Source organism: Tachyglossus aculeatus, chromosome 1, assembly GCF_015852505.1.
Source record: "Tachyglossus aculeatus isolate mTacAcu1 chromosome 1, mTacAcu1.pri, whole genome shotgun sequence".
NCBI classification, from domain to species: domain Eukaryota; kingdom Metazoa; phylum Chordata; class Mammalia; order Monotremata; family Tachyglossidae; genus Tachyglossus; species Tachyglossus aculeatus.
The window spans coordinates 166,181,998-166,204,794 of NC_052066.1; the positions used below are offsets into that span (position 1 = coordinate 166,181,998).

The window sequence follows — 22,797 nt, forward strand, 5'->3', positions numbered from 1 at the left end:
AAAGGATCCTTCCTTAAGTTAATTCACTGATGAACTGTCTTTTTTTTTCTTTGTCACCTCTCCTCCTTAGATTGTTTGCTCTGTGAGGATAGGTGCTATCCCTAGCTAAATTTTCTCTATACATTTTTAAATGCCCAGTACCGTATTCTGCACAATTTAGGCACTCAGTAAATTATTTTTGATACTGACAGTGATCTTGTCAATGTTTTGAGAGTCCACCAACACCTTGGGGTATGTATCATGAATTATGTTGGTATTATGAGATACAGTATTATGAAATCATGTAAATCGAACAAATAATTTATAATTCCATAATGTTCATATATATGTGTATATATACGTGTATTCATATGCAGAAAGGATCATAACATCAATAGATTTATCTTTGAAAATGAAAATACACATATATAAACACACATATATATGTATATATATATATGTACATATGGAGGCCTTTCAGTTTCAAAGGTAACTCTACTGATGCTGAGATCCTTTCTGTGCATCCCTTTAGCCTTTAAGCTCATGTGATCAGGGAATGTGTGTACTACTCTGTTGTATTGTGTACTCCTCCAGTGGCATAGTGGATAGAGCATGGGCCTGAGAGTCAGAAGGCCATGGGGTTAAAATCCCGGCTCTACCACTTTTCTGCTGTGTGACTTTGGGAAGTCATTTCACTTCTCTGGGCCTCAGTTGCCTCATCTGTAAAATGGGGATTGAGATGTTGAGACCCACGTGGTATAGGGACTGGGTCCAACCTGATTATCTTATGTCCACCCCAGCTCTTAGTACAGTGCCTGGCACATAGCACTTTGCATATACCACAATTATTATTATTATTAATATTAAGTGCTTAGTGCAGTGCTCTGCACACAGTATGCACTTAAACACCACTGATGATGATGATGATGATTAGGTGAATACGCCAAGAAGATCAGTGCATAACCAAAACTCCTTTCTGCATTGCATAGGACAAGATAGTATTTGCCCCACAGAAGGCCTGTCCCTGTCCTCAAACCTGCCTCTTAGTATATATCGATCTCTGTGAAGCTTTTGCAGCCCTCTTTCCGATTGCTGCTTCCTACAGTGGCCTACTCAGTCATATTGCTTGAGACTACTTCATTGTCTTTAAATCGTCTATTCTGTCATTCCTGCTTGTGTGTGTCGTAGTCAGCATTTCACCGTGCAGTGTGGTCAAACATCTTTCAGTCTTCACATTTATAGTCATCTATAAATATATATATATATGCAATCTCCATCATTAGAAATTAAATCTCCATCATTAGAATTATCTTCAAATATGATTAGCCTCTCTCTCTCGCTCGCTCTTTCTCTCACTCTCTCCTCACTCTTTTCCCATCTTCCCTTCTCCTTCCCTACTTCACTACTTCACTCCTTCACTAACTTTCTTCCTTTTTTCCTTCCCCCTTCTTTCTTCTTCTTTCCCTCTTCCCATCTCCTACTTTCTTATTCTGTCTTCTTCATTCTTCTCTTCTTCCCCTTCCATCTCCCTTTTTCCATTTTTCTCCTCTCTTCCACTTCCTTTTTGCTCCCTCTCTTCCTCTCCCTCTCCCTCTCCCCATCTCACTCTTTTTCCTCTCCCTTTGTTTATTCCTTTCTCCTCCCTTCCTTCTTTTACCTCTTTCTCACCCTCTTTCTCTCTCTCTCCCTTCTCATTTGTTAGGAATCTTGTTGCCCCAGTGGACTTGGGAACCTTGATTTAATCTTAGTGAAATGTTTCAATGACCTTAAATAACATAAACTTTAGTTAAACTGATCTCCTAGAGCCTTTGCTGTCATTTTAAAAAAAGGAATAGAATCCTTTTTTTTTTTTTTTGCATTTCCCATTACAGTGACACCTGCCTTGTTAACTGATTTGTCAGTACATTGCATTGTATCTGGTTTCTTAATTTCAGGAGTTTGTGTGGTTGAATTAAGTCACGTTAGTGTTGTCCCAGAGCATTTTTTTTAAACTTCACTCTAATTTTTCAAATAAATTAGAAGATACTGGTCTTAATAGTTTTGAAATTACAATATTGACATAATGAAATAAGGCGTAAGAACTGCTATAACATTTAGGGCATTTTCACCTGATGGTGATGTGCCATAATTTAAATTAAGAAATAAATTGATTGAATTCCTAAACTGTAAACCTGTTAGTTTCCATGTAGAAGCAGCATGGCGTAGTGGATAGAGTAGGAGCCTGGCAGTCAGAAGGACTTGGGTTCTAATCTCAGTTCCACCACTTGTCTGCTGTGTCACCTTGGGCAAGTCACTTCACTTTTCTGTGCTTCAGTTACCTCATCTGTAAAATGGGGATTAAAAGAGTGAGCCCCATGTGGCACAAGTACTGTGTCCAACCCAATTTCCTTGTATCTACACCAGCACTTAGTTCAGTGCCTGGCACATAGTAAGTGCTTAAGGAATACTACTACTATTATTATTATTGTTATCTATAACCTCCTCAGCTCATATATGAGCTTAGCTGAATTTATGAAAGTTTATGTTAATCTATAAAATCCTTCTAAGAATCACTTTTTTAATGGTATTTGTTAAGCACTACATGATAGGCATGGTACTAAGCACTGGAATAGATGCGAGTTACTCAGGTTGGACACAGGCCATGTCCCATAGGAGGTTCACAGTCTTAATCCTCATTTTAGAGATGACGGAACTAAGGCACAGAGAAGTAAAATGACTTGCCCAAGATCATGCACTGGACAAGTGGCAGAGCTGGTATTAGAACCCAGCTCCTTCTGACTTCCAGACCTGTGTCGCATCCACTAAACCATGCTGCTTCTTGCACTTGCATTGTTATGTGCATTTTGCACTCATGCATATAACACACAATTGCACCAGAAAAGACTGCATTCTTTGCCCTGGTAATTCTAAATTAGTATGGTCTAGAGGAAAGGTCCTGAGTCTGGGAAGTACTTGGGTTCTGATCTCACCTTTATCCTGGACCTACTTTGTGACCTATAATACTTTAATTATCCTCTCCAACCTTAGCTCAGTTTCCTCATCTGTTAAATGAAATAAGGTAACGAGACTCCCTTCCTCTTGGATTATAAACTCCTTGTGGGACAGGGACTGTATCCAATCCAATTTTTCATGTCTCTACCCTAGATTTTGACACAACACATTTGTGCAGAATAAGCATTCAGTAGATACCATAATCATTCTTATTATCAACAGTTGATGGCTACTAAAATGTCAATGAATGAGTATTTCAGTCAACTTATTTCTGATTTTTTGACTGCCTCATACAATACATTATTGTACTGTTATCCACACATGCGTCTTTAAATTTCTGACTCCGTGTATTTGGGTTACTGTATTTGGGCTTCAAAATCACCAGTTTCCCAACTGTGGTACAGAACATTAAACACAAATTTTAGTTTTAAGGCCCCTTTTATAAATATCTGCAGGTGACCCATTTTGATCTGTTTTGAACAAACAACGCAATGCAATTTATAATGTACTTAAGGAATAGTTGATCCTGTCCTTAGCATTTTATGACAGGTTAGTCAACTATGCTGGTGTAAAATGTGTCGCTGAATTTTAATGTTTAAAGACATTGGAAAGATTGTTTAAAAAGTTTCCAAAGATGATTTTAAGTTGAATCAAAGTGAGTGAAGGAAAGTGGAAAGTGCAGAAAATGTTAAGGACCTCCAACCTTCTGCTACATACAGAGCCTTCTTTGATCACAGATTGTTTAGAAAATCACTGTTGGAATAGCATGAAGTTGAAAAACCCATTACTTGCTCTTTAATGCCTTGAGATTTTTTACTGTGCAAGGAAAAGAAAGGTATTAATTCAAGTTCGTCCACAAATGTTTTCATAGTACAGCAGTAGATAAGGCAGTGAAACATGTAGTGTACCTGCAGAGGTAAAACTCACTTTCATTCCTTCAGTAGTATTTATTGAGTGTTTAATGTGTGCAAAGCACAATATTAAGTGCTTGGGAGAGTACAATACAATGATAGACACATTCCCTGCCCACACTGATCTTATAGTCTAGAGGGGGATACAGTATATATTAGGACTTTACATTGTATAAGGTCCAAGTACATTCAGTGATACTTCCAAATTCATGCTATTATTCATTCATTTGGTAATAATTTAAAGATATATAGTATTGAATTTGTATAGTGCTTTTTCTTTGCCAGCATGCTGTTATATTACGTATTTCATTGTGTCCTCACATCGTTCAAGTGAGGTAGGGTGAGGCAGATGTTTTTATTCAGTTTTGAAGATGAGGATAAGAGGGCACGGGGAGGTTAGGTGATTTGTCTGATGATTCACAGCAGACAGGTGACAGAATTGGGGGTAGAGTTTAGGACCTTTCCAGTAGACCACACTGTCTACAAGATATCTCATGTGGCCCAAATTAAAAGTTTGTTTTAAGGAGTGGGTGAGGGTTGGATTAAGCCTGTGTATTTTGGTTTTCTGTTTTTTTTTTTCTTCTGATAAAATCAGGTTGGACACAGTCCATGTCTTTTATACAACTCACAGTTTTAATCTCCATTTTACAGATAAGGTAACTGAGGCACAAAGAAATTGTGACTTGCCCAAGGTCACACTGGAGACAAGTTGCAGAGCTGGGATTAGAATGCAGATTCTCTGTCTCCTGGCCCTGTGCTCTTTCCACGGGGCCTTGTGGTTAATTTACTAAGGGGCAATGGCTACACTGATTCATTCAGTTCTCAATCAATCATACCAAGATGTCCTGCTTTCTGGGAAATGGGTTTCTAGCCTTACTGATTATTAAGGTAAGGATAGAAATTGATGCTTAGAGTTGAAAAGTTAGCACAGAAGGTTTAGTTCCTCTGTCACTGAACCTTTTTGTTGTGTTTTTTCTTTAAGAAGGGAAAGCTTTGGTTCTTGCTTTCTGTGCACATTGAAAATGGTGACTATTTTTCTTTCAAAAGGTTAGAAATAATGAGGCTGGCTTATTTCTAGCGATCAAAAAGAAATTCCGCACAGCAAAATTGGATTTCAGTTGAGCTTTGCAGAAGCACTTTAGGTCTCATTAAGGGATAAAGTCAATTTTTTATGAATAACCCTCCCATGTCAATAATGTTTTCTGCAAAACATTTACTATTCAATTATTTCTGAAAACACTTCCACAGAGGGGTGACATGTAGATGTGTATATGTTTTTCTCTAGAGAGCCACTAAATGGTGACCACACAAGATCTTTATGATATGACAAGCCTAATGCCAGTGAAATAAAGGCAAACAAATCATTTCAAATATTGATGAATGACTTGAAAATAAGATTGAAGAAGCTGCTAAGCAAGTTACGATGCCACCTAAAAGATCATGTGTATGTTAGGTGCATAAAAAGATGTTCATTCTGTTTTAATGTTTGTAAAGCATTTCAACATTTAAAATGACCTGGTTAGTTTTATTATTACCTACAAAAGAGCTGTGGGCCAGACAACCCTTGCTGTGAATTCAGTTACTGTTGATACCACTTAGAAATTTGATAGAAAGGGATAATAAGTATTTAGCCTCTAACATAGGGGTTTAAATCTGTCAATAAGTTTTCTTCCTTTTGCATTGAGTTCTGAACTGCCTTACTTCTTCCATTAATGCTGTCTTCCCCATTATCTGTCTATACAGCTATTCTTGGCACTTCATCTCTCTGTCCACATTCAGCATGCATTTATTCACTTGTTATGCATTTTCCATACTCTTGCACATCCCAGTTCATTCATTCATTAACTCAATCATATTTATTGAGCGCTTACTGTGTGCAGAGTACTGTACTAAGCACTTGGGAAGTACAAGTTGGCAACATATAGAGATGGTCCCTACCCGAGAATGGGCTCACAGTCTAGAAGGGGGAGACAGACAACAAAACAAAACATGTGGACAGTTGTCAAGTCATCAGAATAAATAGAAGTAAAGCTAGATGCACATCATTAACAAAATAAACAGAATAGTAAATATGTACAAGTAAAATAAATAGAGTAATAAATCTGCACAAATATATATACAGGTGCTGTGGGGAGGGGAAGGAGGTCCCCCCCCCCCCCCCCACACTTAGGAGGCCTTCCGTTAAGTGCCCCTCATCCCCCCCCCTTCCCGGTCTGGTCCTGACTGACTCTCCCCCCGCCCCCAAGTAAAAAGCCCTTGTTAGCACCATGTTACATTAACGACAACCTCATTCACACCTACTCAGCCCTCCCATGCTAGTTGACTGTTCACTCCCCTCCCCAGGTACCTCTGCTCCCTGACCCCCCTTAACTGGCCCACCCTACTCCAGCTCTTAATAGTTTGTATCTGCTCTCTGTGGCATCATTATCTGCCAATTCTATTATTGCCATAGCATATTGATTGCTTAACTACACCCTGTGATGCCATCACCTACTTTTATCATTGCTACTGTTTTATTGCTTCTGCATCTCAATTGTTAACCCCCTGCTGTACTGTCACTCGCCCTGCTGACCTCACCATGAACTTTCAGTTCCCTTGCTCCCAACTGCCATTCCCATTCCTCACCTTCCCCTTCCCCTCTCCCACCCAGCTGTTTCCCTCCCTCTCACCCACCAAGACCACTCCCCCTCACCCCCTACCAAGGATTCCTCTGTACCAGCGCAGGTCCTCCGCTTCTCCCTCCCGGCCCCCTCCCTCCCCTTCTCCCCGCCCCCAGCCCATCCCAGTTCTCCTTTCCCATCGCCACCCCCCTTCTCACTCTCCCCGCCCAGGCCCCCGCCAACTCATCCCAATCCAAACCCTCCCCACCCCTCGCACCCTTCCCCCTCCCTCCCCACCCTCGACAGCTGCTGCCAAGTGTGGCCTCTGGAACCCCCGCTCCGTTTTAAGTAAGACCCCTTTCATCCTGGACCTTTTCCTTTCCAGTTCTCTACTCCTCCTCGCCCTAACTGAAACATGGCTGTTGCCGGACGACACAGTCTCTTCTGCTGCTCTCTGCAATGCAGGCCTCTTCTTCTCCCACTCCCCCAGACTCACCGGAAAAGGAGGAGGTGTCGGTTTCCTTCTCGCCCCCCAATGTCGCTTTCGCACTATCCCTCCTCCCCCTTCCCTTTCCTTCCCTTCCTTTGAAGCCCACATTATTCGCCTCTACCACCCCCAACTTCTTTAACGACTTTGACCCCTTCCTCACCTTCCTTCTCTCCTTCTCCTTGCCCACTCTGATCCTCGGAGACTTCAATATCCACATGGATATCCCTAACAACTCCTCTGCCGCCCGCCTTCTATCTCTCCTTGACGCTGCCAACCTCTTCCTCCACCCCACCTCGCCCACTCACCAACTTGGTCACACCCTCGACCTCATCATCTCCTACCGCTGCACTGTGTCCACCCTCACCAAGTCTGTGATCCCTCTCTCTGATCATAATCTTCTCACCTGCCTCCTCACTCACACTCCTTTCCCCTGTAAATCCGTATTACTCCCTCACAGAGATCTCCGCTCTCTGGACCCCACCCATCTTTCGGAGCGCCTCACACCCCACCTCGCCTCCCTCTCCTCTCTACCCAGTCTTGATGATCAGATTACTGCTCTCAACTCTACCCTCTCTACTCAGCTAGACTCACTCGCTCCCCTTTCCCTTCGCCGCTCTCGCACCACTAACCCACAGCCCTGGATCACTGCCACTGTCCGCCTCCTTCGCTCTTATGCTCGAGCTGCCGAACGCTGCTGGCGAAAGTCTAAACACCATGTCAACCTCGTTCACTTCAAGTTTATCCTTTCCTGCCTTAACTCAGCCCTCTCTTCTGCCAGACAAAACTATTTCTCCTCCCTTATTGACACCCATGCCCATCACCCCCGCCAGCTCTTCCGTACATTCAACTCCCTTCTCAGGCCCCCGGTTCCTCCCCCCTCCTCCTTCCCTCACCCCCAACGATCTGGCCTCCTACTTCATTAACAAAATTAAATCCATCAGGTCCGACCTCCCCAAAGTCTCTTCCCCCCTTTCTCCATCCCCCCGGCTCTCAACACTCTCTGCTACTCTCCCATCCTTCCCAGCGGTATCCTCAGAGGAACTCTCCTCCCTCCTCTCAAGTGCTACTCCGGCCACCTGTGCTTCTGACCCCATTCCCTCTCATCTTATGAAATCTCTCGCTCCATCCCTTCTCCCCTCCTTAACTTCCATCTTCAACCGCTCACTCTCCACTGGTTCCTTCCCCTCTGCCTTCAAACATGCCCATGTCTCTCCCATCCTAAAAAAACCCTCTCTTGACCCCACCTCACCTTCTAGTTATCGTCCCATATCCCCCCTACCATTCCTTTCCAAACTCCTTGAACGAGTTGTCTACACGCGCTGCCTCGAATTCCTCAACACCAACTCTCTCCTCGACCCCCTCCAGTCTGGCTTCCGTCCCCTTCATTCCACGGAAACTGCCCTCTCAAAGGTCACCAATGACCTCCTGCTTGCCAAATCCAACGGCTCATATTCTGTCCTAATCCTCCTCGACCTCTCAGCTGCCTTTGACACTGTGGACCACCCCCTTCTCCTCAACACGCTATCTGACCTTGGCTTCACAGACTCTGTCCTCTCCTGGTTCTCCTCTTATCTCTCTGGTCGTTCTTTCTCAGTCTCTTTTGCAGGCTCCTCCTCCCCCTCCCATCCTCTTACTGTGGGGGTTCCCCAGGGTTCAGTGCTTGGTCCCCTTCTGTTCTCAATCTACACTCACTCCCTTGGTGACCTCATTCGCTCCCACGGCTTCAACTATCATCTCTACGCTGATGACACCCAGATCTACATCTCTGCCCCTGCTCTCTCCCCCTCCCTCCAGGCTCGCATCTCCTCCTGCCTTCAGGACGTCTCCATCTGGATGTCCGCCCGCCACCTAAAGCTCAACATGTCGAAGACTGAGCTCCTTGTTTTCCCTCCCAAACCTTGTCCTCTCCCTGACTTTCCCATCTCTGTTGACGGCACTACCATCCTTCCCGTCTCACAAGCCCGCAACCTTGGTGTCATCCTCAACTCTGCTCTCTCATTCACCCCTCACATCCAAGCCGTCACCAAAACCTGCCGGTCTCAGCTCCGCAACATTGCCAAGATCCGCCCTTTCCTCTCCATCCAAACTGCTACCCTGCTCATTCAAGCTCTCATCCTATCCCGTCTGGACTACTGCACTAGCCTTCTCTCTGATCTCCCATCCTCGTGTCTCTCTCCACTTCAATCCATACTTCATGCTGCTGCCCGGATTATCTTTGTCCAGAAACGCTCTGGGCATATTACTCCCCTCCTCAAAAATCTCCAGTGGCTACCAATCAATCTGCGCATCAGGCAGAAACTCCTCACCCTGGGCTTCAAGGCTGTCCATCCCCTCGCCCCCTCCTACCTCACCTCCCTTCTCTCCTTCTACTGCCCAGTCCGCAACCTCTGCTCCTCCACCGCTAATCTCCTCACTGTACCTCGTTCTCGCCTGTCCCGCCATCGACCCCCGGCCCACGTCATCCCCCGGGCCTGGAATGCCCTCCCTCTGCCCCTCCGCCAAGCTAGCTCTCTTCCTCCCTTCAAGGCCCTGCTGAGAGCTCACCTCCTCCAGGAGGCCTTCCCAGACTGAGCCCCTTCCTTCCTCTCCCCCTCGTCCCCCTCTCCATCCCCCCATCTTACCTGCTTCCCTTCCCCACAGCACCTGTATATATGTATATATGGTTGTACATATTTATTACTCTATTTATTTATTTATTTATTTTACTTGTACATTTCTATCCTATTTATTTTATTTTGTTGGTATGTTTGGTTCTGTTCTCTGTCTCCCCCTTTTAGACTGTGAGCCCACTGTTGGGTAGGGACTGTCTCTATGTGTTGCCAATTTGTACTTCCCAAACGCTTAGTACAGTGCTCTGCACATAGTAAGCGCTCAATAAATACGATTGATTGATTGATTGATTGATAGGGCAGGGGGGATGGGGAGGGCGAGAGGAAAGGGGGCTCAGTCTGGGAAGGCCTCTTTGAGGAGGTGAGCTCTCAGTAGGGCTTTGAAGGGAGGAAGAGAGCTAGCTTGGCGGATGTGTGGAGGGAGGGCATTCCAGGCCAGGGGGAGAATGTGGGCTGGGGGTCAACGACAGGACAGGTGAGAACGAGGCACAGTGAGGACGTTAGCAGCAGAGGAGCTGAGGGTGTGGGCTGGGCTGTAGAAGGAAAGAAGGGAGGTGAGGTAGGAGGGGGCGAGGTGATGGAGAGCCTTGAAGCCGAGAGTGAGGAGTTTTTGCCTGATGTGTAGGTTGACTGGTAGCCACTGGAGAATTTTGAGGAGGGGATTAACATGCCCAGAGCGTTTCTGCACTAAGATGATCTAGGTAGCAGAGTGAAGTATAGACTGAAGTGGGGAGAGGCAGGAGGATGGGAGATCAGAGAGGAGGCTGATGCAGTAATCCAGTCAGGATAGTTTGAAGAATTGAACGAGCAGGGTAGCGGTTTGGATGAAGAGGAAAGGGTGGATCTTGGCGATGTTGCGGAGGTGAGACCGGCAGGTTTTGGTGATAGATTGTATGTGAGGGGTTAACGAGAGAGCAGAGTCATCATCATCATCATCATCAATCGTATTTATTGAGCACTTACTGTGTGCAGAGCACTGTGCTTAGCGCTTGGGAAGTACAAGTTGGCAACATATAGAGACAGTCCCTACCCAACATTGGGCTCACAGTCTAAAAGGGGGAGACAGAGAACAAAGCCAAACATACTAACAAAATAAAATAAATAGAATAGATATGTACAAGTAAAATAAATAGATTAACACATACGTACAAACATATATACATATATACAGGTGCAGTGGGGAAGGGAAGGAGGTAAGATGGGGGGGATGGAGAGGGGGACGAGGGGAAGAGGAAGGAAGGGGCTCAGCCTGGGAAGGCCTCCTGGAGTAGGTGAGCTCTCAGTAGGACCTTGAAGGGAGGAAGAGAGCTAGCTTGGCAGATGGGCAGAGGGAGGGCATTCCAGGCCCAGGGGATGACGTGGGCCGGGGGTCGATGGCGGGACAGGCGAGAACGAGGTACGGTGAGGAGATTAGTGGCAGAGGAGCGGAGGGTGCAGGGTGGGCTGTAGACGGAGAGAAGGGAGGTGAGGTAGGATATATGTATATATGTTTGTACATATTTATTACTCTATTTATTTATTTTATTTGTACATATCTATTCTATTTATTTTATTTTGTTAGTGTGTTTGGTTTTGTTCTCTGTCTCCCGCTTTTAGACTGTGAGCCCACTGTGGGGTAGGGACTGTCTCTATATGTTGCCAACTTGTACTTCCCAAGTGCTTAGTACAGTGCTCTGCACAGAGTAAGCGCTCAATAAATATGATTGATGATGATGATGAGAACGCAAGTGTCCTGCCATCCCACCTGCATCAATCAGTGGTATTTTCTGAGCACTTACTGTGCAGAGCACTGTACTATTCACTCAATTGTATTTCATTCAATCATATTTATTGAGCACCTAGTGTGTGCAGAGCACTGTACTAAGAGTTTGGGAGAGTACAATATAACAATAGACAGATTCCCTGCCCACAACAAGCTTACTAAGCGCTTGGGAGAGACCAATACAACAGAATTGGTAGACACATTCCCTGCTCATAACAAGCTTACAGTCTAGAGGGGGAGAGAGACAATAATATAAATAATTTAGAGATGTGTACATAAGTGCCATATATTAGACAATGTCTTGACCTCTTTATAAGAACCAAACATTTTTTGAAAAAAAAAAATTCTCAGAGCTACTGATTGGTTTTTTTTTGAAGGGCCACTTAGATACTGAATAACCAGTAATACTATATGTTTAAAATTCCTGTAACAAGAATTTAATTTTTTTACATGTCATTTGAGCAAGTATTTCGGTTATATCTGTTCAAACTTCCACTGCACTTGCGTACATAGCTTCCATCCATACCCTATTATTTAAGCTGTAACTCAGGTACGTATCTCCGGTTTTTCCATTTCCTCCTTTCTGCAAATTATTTTAGTGACTAACCTGCCAAAATGTTAGCTCTTTCAGGGCAGGGATCATGTTTGCAAAATCTACTGAATTCTCCCAAGCTTTTAGTATAGTGATCTAACCACAATAGACACTTGATAAATGCACTTAATAATTTGATTAATTTTTACAGTTTTGTCTAGGTCACTACCATGGGTTTTTATTGTAAACTGTCAGAGTGCAGGTATTAAAGCAATTCCACTTGCATTGTACATTAGGCTGCATTTGTTTTCTTTCTTTTTTTTGGAGTATTGTATGGTAATATGTGCCAGGCACTGTGCTAAGCGCTAGGGTAGATACAAGGTAATCAGGTTGGGCACAGTCCATGTCCCACATGGGGCTTACAGTTTTAATCCCCATTATGGATGAGGTAAAACGAGCACAGAGAAGTTAAGCGACTCACCCAAGGTCACACAGCAGATAAATGGCAGAGCTGAGGCTAGAACTCAAGTCCTTCTGACTCCAAAGCCCATGTCCTATCTAATGCTTTTTATGTGTTATGGTTTTGAATAACATGATTTCAGAATTTCTGGACAATTTGAATATCTCCCTCCCATAAATTTCTTCAAGGTTCACACCTTTAATCTTTAAACATCTTTCAATATGTTTCTATTCTGATTCTGAGACACACATCTTGATAGAAACATCACTAAGCTTTAAATTCAAATGAAGATGTATAGCATCCTGAATATTACATGGAGTTTTTAATGTAATATTGGGAATTGCATCTTTAAAATTTTAAAATGATTCCTCCTGGGACAAATAATCAAGAATGCTTTGCCAGAAGAAAAGCATGCTAATTTCACTTACTCTCCTGTCTGTGTAGGACTTGAGGAGAGAGTGAAAATCTTTAAGTGTTTGCAGATTGGCATGTGCTCCATTTTCTTTTGCAAGGCTATGTAATGGAAAAGTGGGAGGGCAGAACAAAGTATCAGGTTCAGCATGGAAGCTCAACGGGAAAAGCCTAGAACAGGCTTAGCTTGGGGAATAGGCAAGGAAGGAAATGTTGTCATCGTGGAATAATTTTGTAAAGGTTCCCAAATAAGCAACTGCTAAAGTTTGAGACAATATGGAATTAGAATAATCTCATTACAGCCTTCACATTAATAAAGAGACCCATTTTAATGAAATGAAACAAAACTCAGAAATCAAGAATAGAAGCTTGCAAAGACCTATGTTAGAAATGCTAACCAGTATCTCTGCAGCAACAATCTTAGCTGTCTTAATAAATCAAATTCTTATGGGGGTTGGAGTCTGGGAATGTACTTGAAAAGGTGGATATTCACAAGGTTTTTGAAGGTGTGTTGAGAGTGGGACTATTGAATAGGAGTCTATTCCAAACAAAGACAAGGCTTGAAAAAAATGCAGTGAATATCCAGAGGAGAAACAGGACATGAGAGAATGAATAATGGCTTTGTTTCCTGCCTGAGACATATAGATATGCCAAATGAAATAGATAATATTGGGACTGTGTGGGTTATAAAGTGCTTATTGGTGACCATCTTGATAACTGTTCCTTTTCAGATGCAGTTATTCTTAGAATATAGGCAAAGAGGTCTGATAATATGAGGTGAAGTCCAGGTGACAGTTTCAGTTTCAGATGAGCAAACTTCTATATCAAATTTTACTTAACATTTTATGATAAGAATTTATGATTTATTATGTTCTTTGTTAAAAGCTAATGATGTGCTAAGCACTGTACTAAGCCCTGGGGTAGATGCAAGATAATCAGATTGTACACAGTCCCTGTCCCATATGGGGCTCACAATATTAGTACTTAACTTTTCTATGCCTCGGTTTCCTCATCTGTAGGAGGGATTAGGATTTAATCCCCATTGTACAGATGACAAAACTGAGGCATAGAAGAGTTAAGTAACTTGCCCAAGATCACACAGCAGACTGAAATCCCATGTGGAACTGGGATTAGAACCCAGGTCCTCTGATTCCCAAATCCGTGCTTTTTCCTCTAGGCCACACTGTTTCTCTCCTTTTCAACTCAGACCATGCTTCTCTGAGTTTGGGTTTTCTTCAGCCTCAGCAGAGACACTTTTGTGCAGGTAGTAAAGCCCAGAGCAAAGGGCAAATATACTTCACCATCCCTGATTGCCACTGGGCAGCAGAATTTATCACTGGAGATGGGCTGGAAAAATTGGAAAATGCCAGTTTTTTACAGATCTTGTGCACAGCTCTCACTTTTGCATTCTTTGATGTGCAACTACTAACTGGTAATTAGTGGCTCTATCAGTGGGAACAGAGGATTTTGGGCAACAACAGTGTTGTATGTTAGGGAAGAAGATTAGCACTCCCCTTGAGAAGGATGGAAGAGGTCCTAGTGGCCTTTACAACACATGTAGTCTTAAGGCATTGCCACCTACTTTGTGCTAACTATATTTTTCTCCCTGTGAACCCCATGTGGATTAGGGACTGTATCCAACCTAATTAACTTGTACCTACCTCAGTTCTTAGAACCATGTTTGACACTAGTAAACACTTAACAAATACCATTAAAACTAAGCAAATGAACAAACAAAAAACAGGGACCTGCACACTCCAGCCCATGGCAATGGTTGGGGATGATATTATTGTGAGCGCCAGTGAATAATGTGTGACATGGCTATGGTTCTGTTCTTTCAGATAGATGTGGGACAACTGGTGTAGGGGCAAGAAGGGCAGCAATTTTAAACCTTAGTGTGAACTTTACAGTGCACTAACTCCTGCTTTCCACTTTCCTGTGACCCAGGAGGACCGTGACCTGCAGGGACATGACAACTTGAGTGGCCCTTCGCAAGCCATCACCACCAGAATCATTATGTTGACTTATATTGATTCTGGAGTCTAGATCTGGTCTTTTCTCTCTTCGTAGGCTTTTCAGCCACATTCGCACATGTGGAGAAAAGCCAATAGCTGAAGAAGCTATCAATCTGATTAGTAAAAAAAAACTAGGTCAATAGAACTCTCATTCATTCAGAGAACCTTTAATTCCCTTTGTCTAGGTTTTTGAAAGGATGTCAATTTGTCTGCTGATTCATTGTCAGTCGATTGATCACTAAATAGTATTAATTGAGAGCCTGTTGTGCATACAGCACTGCATTAAGTGATTGGGAAAACACAATAAGATGAGACAATCTGTGCCCACCAGAACTTTACATATGTAAAAATAACATTCAGAGAGAAGAAGAGAAAGGAGAAATGGAACTGTAATAACAATGATAATAATAATAATTATGGTATTTGTAAAGTGCTTACTTTGTGCTAAGCACTCTTCTAAGCAGTGGGGTAGATATGAGGTAATCAGGTTGTCCCATGTGGGGCTCACAGTGTCAATCCTCATTTTACAGATGAGGTAACTGAGGCACAGAGATGTTAAGTGACTTGCTCAAGGTCACACAGCAGACAAGTGGTGGAGCTGGGATTAGAACCCACATCTTCTGACTCCCAAGCCCGGGCTCTTGCCACTAGGTCATGCTGTGCCAATATGCTCTCCTCTGTAGATGAATGAGTGCATCAAAGGTAGGGTTTGGAAGTTGATAGGAGCAGAAAAGTTAATTGGAGAATGCCTCCCAGTGGAAATGTGACTTCAGGAGGACCCCAAAGATGGAGAGAACTGCAGTCTGGTGGGCTTGAAGAAGGAGGGAGTTCCAGGCAGGAGGAAGGATATGAGCAAGGGATCAGAGGTGGGAGACATGAGAATGAGGCTCAGTGAGTAGATTACATTGAGGGACAAAGAATGTGGGCTAGGCTGGGGAAAATGAGTTGTATGAAGAAAATGAATAAGTAGGAGGGGAACTTCTGACTGAATGTCTTCAAGCCAATAGGAAATTTTACTTGATGCCAACAGGAATGGGTCACCATTTGAGTTTTGGAGTAATGGGAAGATGGGTGCAGAGCAATGTTTTAGACAAATGATCCAGGCAAAAAAAAAAAAAAAGAAAAAAATCAAGTATGAACTGGAGAGGGAAGAGACTTTTTTTTTGTCCTGGTAGATTCTGGAGTCAATAGCATGACTAGCAGTTGAAACTCTGGGAGCCAGATAAATTCCACAGGGGAGTGAGTGTACAGTCAGAACAGAAGGGGACCCAGAACTGTTGCTGGGTGAGAGTTGGAGGAAGATTCCATGAAAATGACCGAGAAAAAGCATCAGAAGAAAAATGTGTTGGTACAATTTCGCCCATCCGTTCCTATAAGGACCCACCATTAATAATAATAATGGTATTTGTTAGGCACTTACTATGTGCAAAGCACTGTTCTGAGGAAGTGTAAGGTTAGAATCCCTATGATGTAATTCATCATGAATTCCCAAAAGGTAAATGGTCTCTAGAGTGTGTGTAGATATGGCTATCTTCCTCCACTGCACAATTTCCTATCAGTCATGACACTTCTCATTCTTGAAAAATTAGGAAGGGCCAGAAAGTTGAGAACTTTTGATGCATGAAGCAAGATTCCCTTGGAGCGAAAAGATACGTAAATTAAATATATCATAGTAGTCCCTTGTTTATTTTTATTTCGGTGAAATGTGGATAAGGGGAAGACACCCTCTTTTGATTTTGATTAGTTTTCATAAAAGAGAAATATTTATTCCCCAGATGGTATAGTTTTTTGAATGAGAAAATAAATATGTCATTTTGAGAAAGCATAAGCTGCTCTTTGTAAGTGAACCCAATCTATTGGCTCAGTCGTCTTCACACTGCTGGTAGAGGTCAGAGGAATTTTAGCACAAATAGGACAATAAACCACCCTAGAGATGTGCCTATAGTGAGCCAGAATATGCGTAATGGAATCCATAACTGCTAGTGAATAATGGTTAAGAGGGGAGGGAGGATATTAAAAAGTTTTAAGCCATGAGATGACATTCCCTATGGCATTCTTTGGGAGACTTATCCTCTAATGTAGCTCAAGATTTTTAAGGTGGTTCATCGTCTTTTTAATGCTATTGGGCATTGAAGTTCGAAATCATATCCTTGTTCACTTCTGATTCTATTTTCATGTAACTTTTCCCCCAGTGTATAAACTAATCAGCATGCAACTGGCTATCAACATATTTCGTAGCATTGTCTCTTCCTGAAATACTTTTCAGCTGTTTCATCCTGCAGTTGTTGTTGAACAGACACCACAATATTATTTTAATTATGTTGTGAAAATCACAAGCCGATGGCTGAGAAGAGCAAGAGAAAACTTGTGGGTTTCTTTTATTATAGTTGCTTCTCTTAGCAGTAAGTGTTGCAGAGATGTTGATTTTAGAGCTGGAAAGTAAGATACATTCCCTGCTTATTCCTAGAGATTTGCAAGTCTCTCATTTATTACTGGCAAGTTGCTATGTTTCAAGGTCAACATTTTCAAGTCCCATTTCTTTGAAGTAAATCTCCCTTTTTGCCCTGACCAAATGGGAATTGTGAAAGGTGCTTTTAAACCTCAAGCACCTGTCAGTTGTGATATGTGAGGCTAATGTTGAGGCTTTTTAACTCCTCCCCTCTCACCTCCCCTTTCCCCCAAACCAAGAGCAGGAAAACAGATTCCTATATAGATAATGTAATAAGGTGGTCAGTGGTTTGTGAACAATAAACTAAAAGGAGACACCCTGTGCAACCCATCAGTCCTTCTTGGTTCATTAAATTAAAAGATCCAGTTGTGCTCAGCTTGCAAAAAGTGGGCTGAATTTTAGGAAGAACTGCTTGCGCGTTCAAGTCTTTGTTTACTATCCAGAAAGCTCACTTGGTTTTGCCTATTTTAGCTGCCTTCCCGTTATGGAGACAGCATTATCTTTCTTGCCGTGTCTACCAATACTCTAGGCTGTTAGCTCCTTGTGGACAAGGGAACATTTCTACCAACTCTAGGGTATGGTACTGTCCCAAGTGTCTAGTACAGTGCTCAAATGCTTAGTACAGTGCTCTGCCCCCAACACTCAATAAATGAGATTGAATTGAAGGTATACAGTGCTCTGCACATAGTAAGCATTCAACAAATATGATTGATTGATCTATAGTATTGTACTTTCCCAAATGCTTAGTATGGTGCTCTGCACACACATTAAGTATTCAGTAAATATCTTTGATTGAACAGCCACCCACCTGTTTTATACAGAACCTGGAAAAAGATTGTGGGACTTATATCTGTGATGGCAAGAGTGATGTTTCACAGAATCATACCAGCAAGCTATAAAATAATAATAATAATAATAATAATAATAATAATAATAATAATAATTGTGGTATTCATTAAGCACATACTATATGCCAAACACTGTATTAAGCGCTGGGGTAGATAGAAGCAAATCAATTTGTATGCAGTCCCTGTCTCACATATGGCTCAGTCTCATTCCCTATTTTACAGATGAGGTAACTGAGGCACAGAGAAGTGAAGTTACGTGCCCAGGGTCACACAGCAGCTAAGCGGTGGAGGTGGGATTAGAACTCATGACCTTCTGACTCCCAAGCCTGTGGTCTATGCACTATGCCATGCTGCTTCCATGCCAGGATGAGCTGGGAGAACCACTAAAGGCCACTGAAGTTGGTATTTATTTAGAAGTGGTTGGTTAGGAGGAGAAATGAAAAAACAGACCTTGCCCATGGCCATCCTACATACCAATCGCCCTTCCCATCCACTCCTGCTCATCTTGCCCATCTGCTCTGAGCAACAGGATACTTGGAGGCATTTGTAAGAGAGAGAGCCAGTTACCTTCCATAATCATTTTCCCCTAGTAACCTTTGGCTCTTGTCCATTATTCAGGCCTCCTTTATTTGGTACTGTATGGTACTAGAATTACAGATCAATTTCTTAAATTCTTATTTCTTCCACTGGAAACTCTGATCAATTTCCACAAAATGCTCTAGATCAGGCCATGCAACGTGAAGAGTTATCAGCTTTTGAATAAGTTTTTTTATTGTATTTGTTAGGCACTTACTATATGCCAAGCACTGTTCTCAGTGCCAGGATAGACACAAGGTAATCAGGCTGGACACAGTCCATGTCCCACATGGGGCTTACAGTCTTAATCTCCATTTTACAGATGAGGTAACTGAGGCCCAGAAATGTTGTGACTTGCCCAAGGTCACACAGCAGTCAAGTGGTGGAGCTGGGACTAGAACTCAGGTGCTTCTGACACCCAGGCCCATATTCTACCCACTATCCATGCTGCGAAAGATGAGTGTAAGGTGCCCTCTTTTAATCAAAGACAGATACCACCCCACCCCCAAGGCCCCCCATGGCTGAAGGGTTTAATTGAAATTTTCTGGGCTTCCTGCAGAGGAGTACTCTTTGAGCTATGGTGGAGAACAAAGGTTTCAGATAAGTAAATCTGTTATCCATCTATAGGGGAACAGATCTGAAAGGGACAGTCAGGCTGCCCCTTCAATGATAAATGAAGATTTAAGAGTTATGCAACAGGAGCTTGAGGGATGGTTTGATTGATGTTCAACTAAGGCCCCTTTTGTGTGCGTTTGTGTGCCTGTGCATTTGGCTCTTAAGTTGTTGGTGTACTGGACCTTTTCAAACAAAAATAACCATCTAACCAAGACATATGTTTGTACTTTCGTATGGTACAAAAGCAAGAGTTTGTGTCTGTTTTGCCAAAAGAAGACAAAAATATCCTCATCCGGATTCCAAAGCGTAGATGAAGTCTGAGAAATGAAAGATTCCAAAGGAACGTCTTTCTGGGGGCCTTAGGATCACACTGAGGAGCCAGTTAGGGAGCTGTGTGGAGCACAGGCATTTAAACCAAACAGCTGTCCACCAACTTTATAGGGATATCGTCTGGGTAGCTGAAGAAGGTATAATTAGGGTTTCTGGGGGATTCAGAGATGTTCTTTGGTCCTTCTTGGAGGAAGATCTATTTTCTGCTTTATAGTGTGGTGAAAAGGGCACTGCTGATTAAGTCATGTGTAGTTTGAGAAGCAGTATGGCATACTGGATCGAGCATGAGCCTGGGAGTCAGGAGGTCATGGGTTCTAATCCTGGCTCTCTCAGTTGTTTGCTGTGTGACCTTGGGCAAGTCACTTTACTTCTCTGTGCATCTGTTACCTCATCTGTAAAATGGGGATTGACATTGTGAGTCCCACGAGGTGTCATCCTCGACTCTGCTCTCTCGTTCACCCCTCACATCCAATCCGTCACCAAAACCTGCCGGTCTCAGCTCCGCAACATCGCCAAGATCCGCCCTTTCCTCTCCATCCAAACCGCTACTCTGCTCGTTCAAGCTCTCATCCTATCCCGTCTGGACTACTGCATCAGCCTCCTCTCTGATCTCCCATCCTCCTGTCTCTCCCCACTTCAAGCCATACTTCACACCGCTGCCCAGATCTTCTTTGTGCAGAAACACTCTGGGCATATTACTTCCCTCCTCAAAAATCTCCAGTGGCTACCAATCAACCTACACATCAGGCATAAACTCCTTACCCTCGACTTCAAGGCTCTCCATCACCTCGCCCACTCCTACCTCACCTCCCTTCTCTCCTTCTATAGTCCAGCCCGCACCCTCCACTCCTCTGCCGCTAATCTCCTCACCGTGCCTCGTTCTCGCCTGTCCCGCCATTGACCCCCAGCCCACGTCATCCCCCTGGCCTGGAATGCCCTCCCTCCACCCATCCACCAAGCTAGCTCTCTTCCTCCCTTCAAAGCCCTACTGAGAGCTCACCTCCTCCAGGAGACCTTCCCAGACTGAGCCTCTTCCCTCTCCCCCTCCTCCCCCTCCCCATCCCCCCCCACCTTACCTCCTTCCCCTCCCTACAGCACCTGTATATATGTATATGTTTGTATGTATTTATTACTCTATTTTATTTGTACATATTTATTCTATTTATTTTATTTTGTTAATATGGTTTGTTTTATTCTCTGTCTCCCCCTTCTAGACTGTGAGCCCACTGTTGGGTAGGGACCATCTCTATATGTTGCCAACTTGTACTTCCCAAGCGCTTAGTACAGTGCTCTGCACACAGAAAGTGCTCAATAAATGTGATTGAATGAATGAATGAAATGACAGGGACTGTGTCCAACCGATTTGCTTGTATCTACCCCAGCACTTAGTACAGTGCTTGGCACATAGTAAGCACTTAACAAATGCCATGATGATGATGATGATGATGATGATTTTAGTTTCCTTCTGACCCAGTGGAACTCCATGTTAACCAAATTAACAATCATCTGCCAATTCTCCTGTATTTTCTGTAAGAGTGTTTTCAAGTTATTGCAGGGAACATGATACAAGAGTCACATAATCAGCTTACCTAGGCATTTATAGTTTCTCTCCTGGAAAGCCACTTCATGGTCTAACTTTCTTGAGGCACTCCACAATCCATTAGCTCATTTCACACCTTCTCTAGTGTCTATAATGATAGCTTTATCAATGTAATGTGTGTTGATGCATGTAAATTAAGGTCCTTAATAAACATAAGTGAGTGTTTGGTATTTGATATTTCCTACTCAAATAGCCCTTAGAAAACAACTTTGAGTGAATATAAACCTCCTTGAATTCAATTAACAGTAGGTAGAGTGGGATTTTATAGTCTGTGCTCTTCTTTTTTATCTGGTGACATTAATTTGATCTAACCTAGAGTAGCCTTCTGAAAGATCACCTGTTTCCAATTCATCAACTGATCAGTTGCATTTATTGAGTGCATACTGAGTTCAGAGATGGTCTCTGATCTCCCATCCTCCTGTCTCTCCCCACTTCAGTCTATACTTCACGCTGCTGCCCGGATCATCTTTGTGCAGAAACGTTCTGGGCAGGTAACTCCCTTCCTCAAAAATCTCCGGTGGCTACCAGTCAACCCGCACATCAAGCAAAATCTTCTCACTCAGCTTCAAGGCTCTCCATCACCTCTGCCCCTCCTACCTTACCTCCCTTCTCTCCTTCTACAGTTCAGCCCGTGCCCTCTGCTCCTCTGCCACTAACCTCCTCACTGTACCTCGTTCTCGCCTGTCCTGCCATTGACCCCCAGCCCACGTCCTCCCCCTGTCCTGGAATGCCCTCCCTCTGCACATCTGCCAAGCTAGCTCTCTTCCTCCGTTCAAAGCCCGAGAGCTCACCTCCTCCAGGAGGCCTTCCCTGACTGAGACCTCTTTTTCCTCTCCTCCTCCCCATCCCCCCCACCCTACCTCCTTCCTCTCCCCATAGTACCTGTATATATGTTTGTACAGATTTATTACTCTTTATTTTACTTGTACATATCTACTATTCTATTTATTCTGTTAATGATGTGCATCTAGCTTTATTTCTATTTATTCTGATGAGTTGACACCCGTTCACATGCTTTGTTTTGTTGTCTGTCTTCCCCTTCTAGACTGAGAGCCCATTGTTGGGTAGGACCCGTCTCTATGTGTTGTCAACTTGTACTTCCCAAGTGCTTAATACAGTGCTCTGCACACAGTAAGCGCTCAATAAATACAATTGATTGAATGAATGAATGAATGAATACAGAGCACCATACTAAGTGCTTGGGAGAGTACAGTACAACAGAGTACAGTACGGTGGCCTAGTGGAAAGAGCACAGACCTGGGAGATAGAGGATTTGGGTTTTAATCCCGGCTCTGCTACTTAACTGCTCTGTGACCTTGGTCAAGTCACTTAATGCCTCTGTGCCTCAGTTCCTTCATCTGCAACATGAGGATTCAATACCTGTTTCCCTCCTACTTAGGCTGTGAACCCCATGTAGGACATGATTTCCTTGAATCTACCCCAGCACTTAATACAGCATTCAACACATAGTAAACACTTAACAAATACCACAATTATTACTATTAATATTATTATTATCATTATTATTATTAACAGAGGTGCACGTTCCCTGGTCCAAAAGGAGCTTACAATCTAGAGGGGGAGGCAGACATTAAACTAAATGATGGATATATACATAA

At 43.2% G+C, this 22,797-nt stretch overlaps 1 protein-coding gene and 1 non-coding gene across 2 annotated transcripts in view; both read left to right on the top strand.

Annotated features, from left to right (window-relative positions):
- Positions 1–22,797, top strand: part of CEP128 (centrosomal protein 128) — a 450,179-nt gene that overhangs the window by 222,232 nt on the left and 205,150 nt on the right. The window lies entirely within an intron of this gene.
- LOC119936116 lies at positions 14,226–14,349 on the top strand. The gene has a single exon (XR_005453647.1). It is a non-coding gene; the product is annotated as a U6atac minor spliceosomal RNA (small nuclear RNA).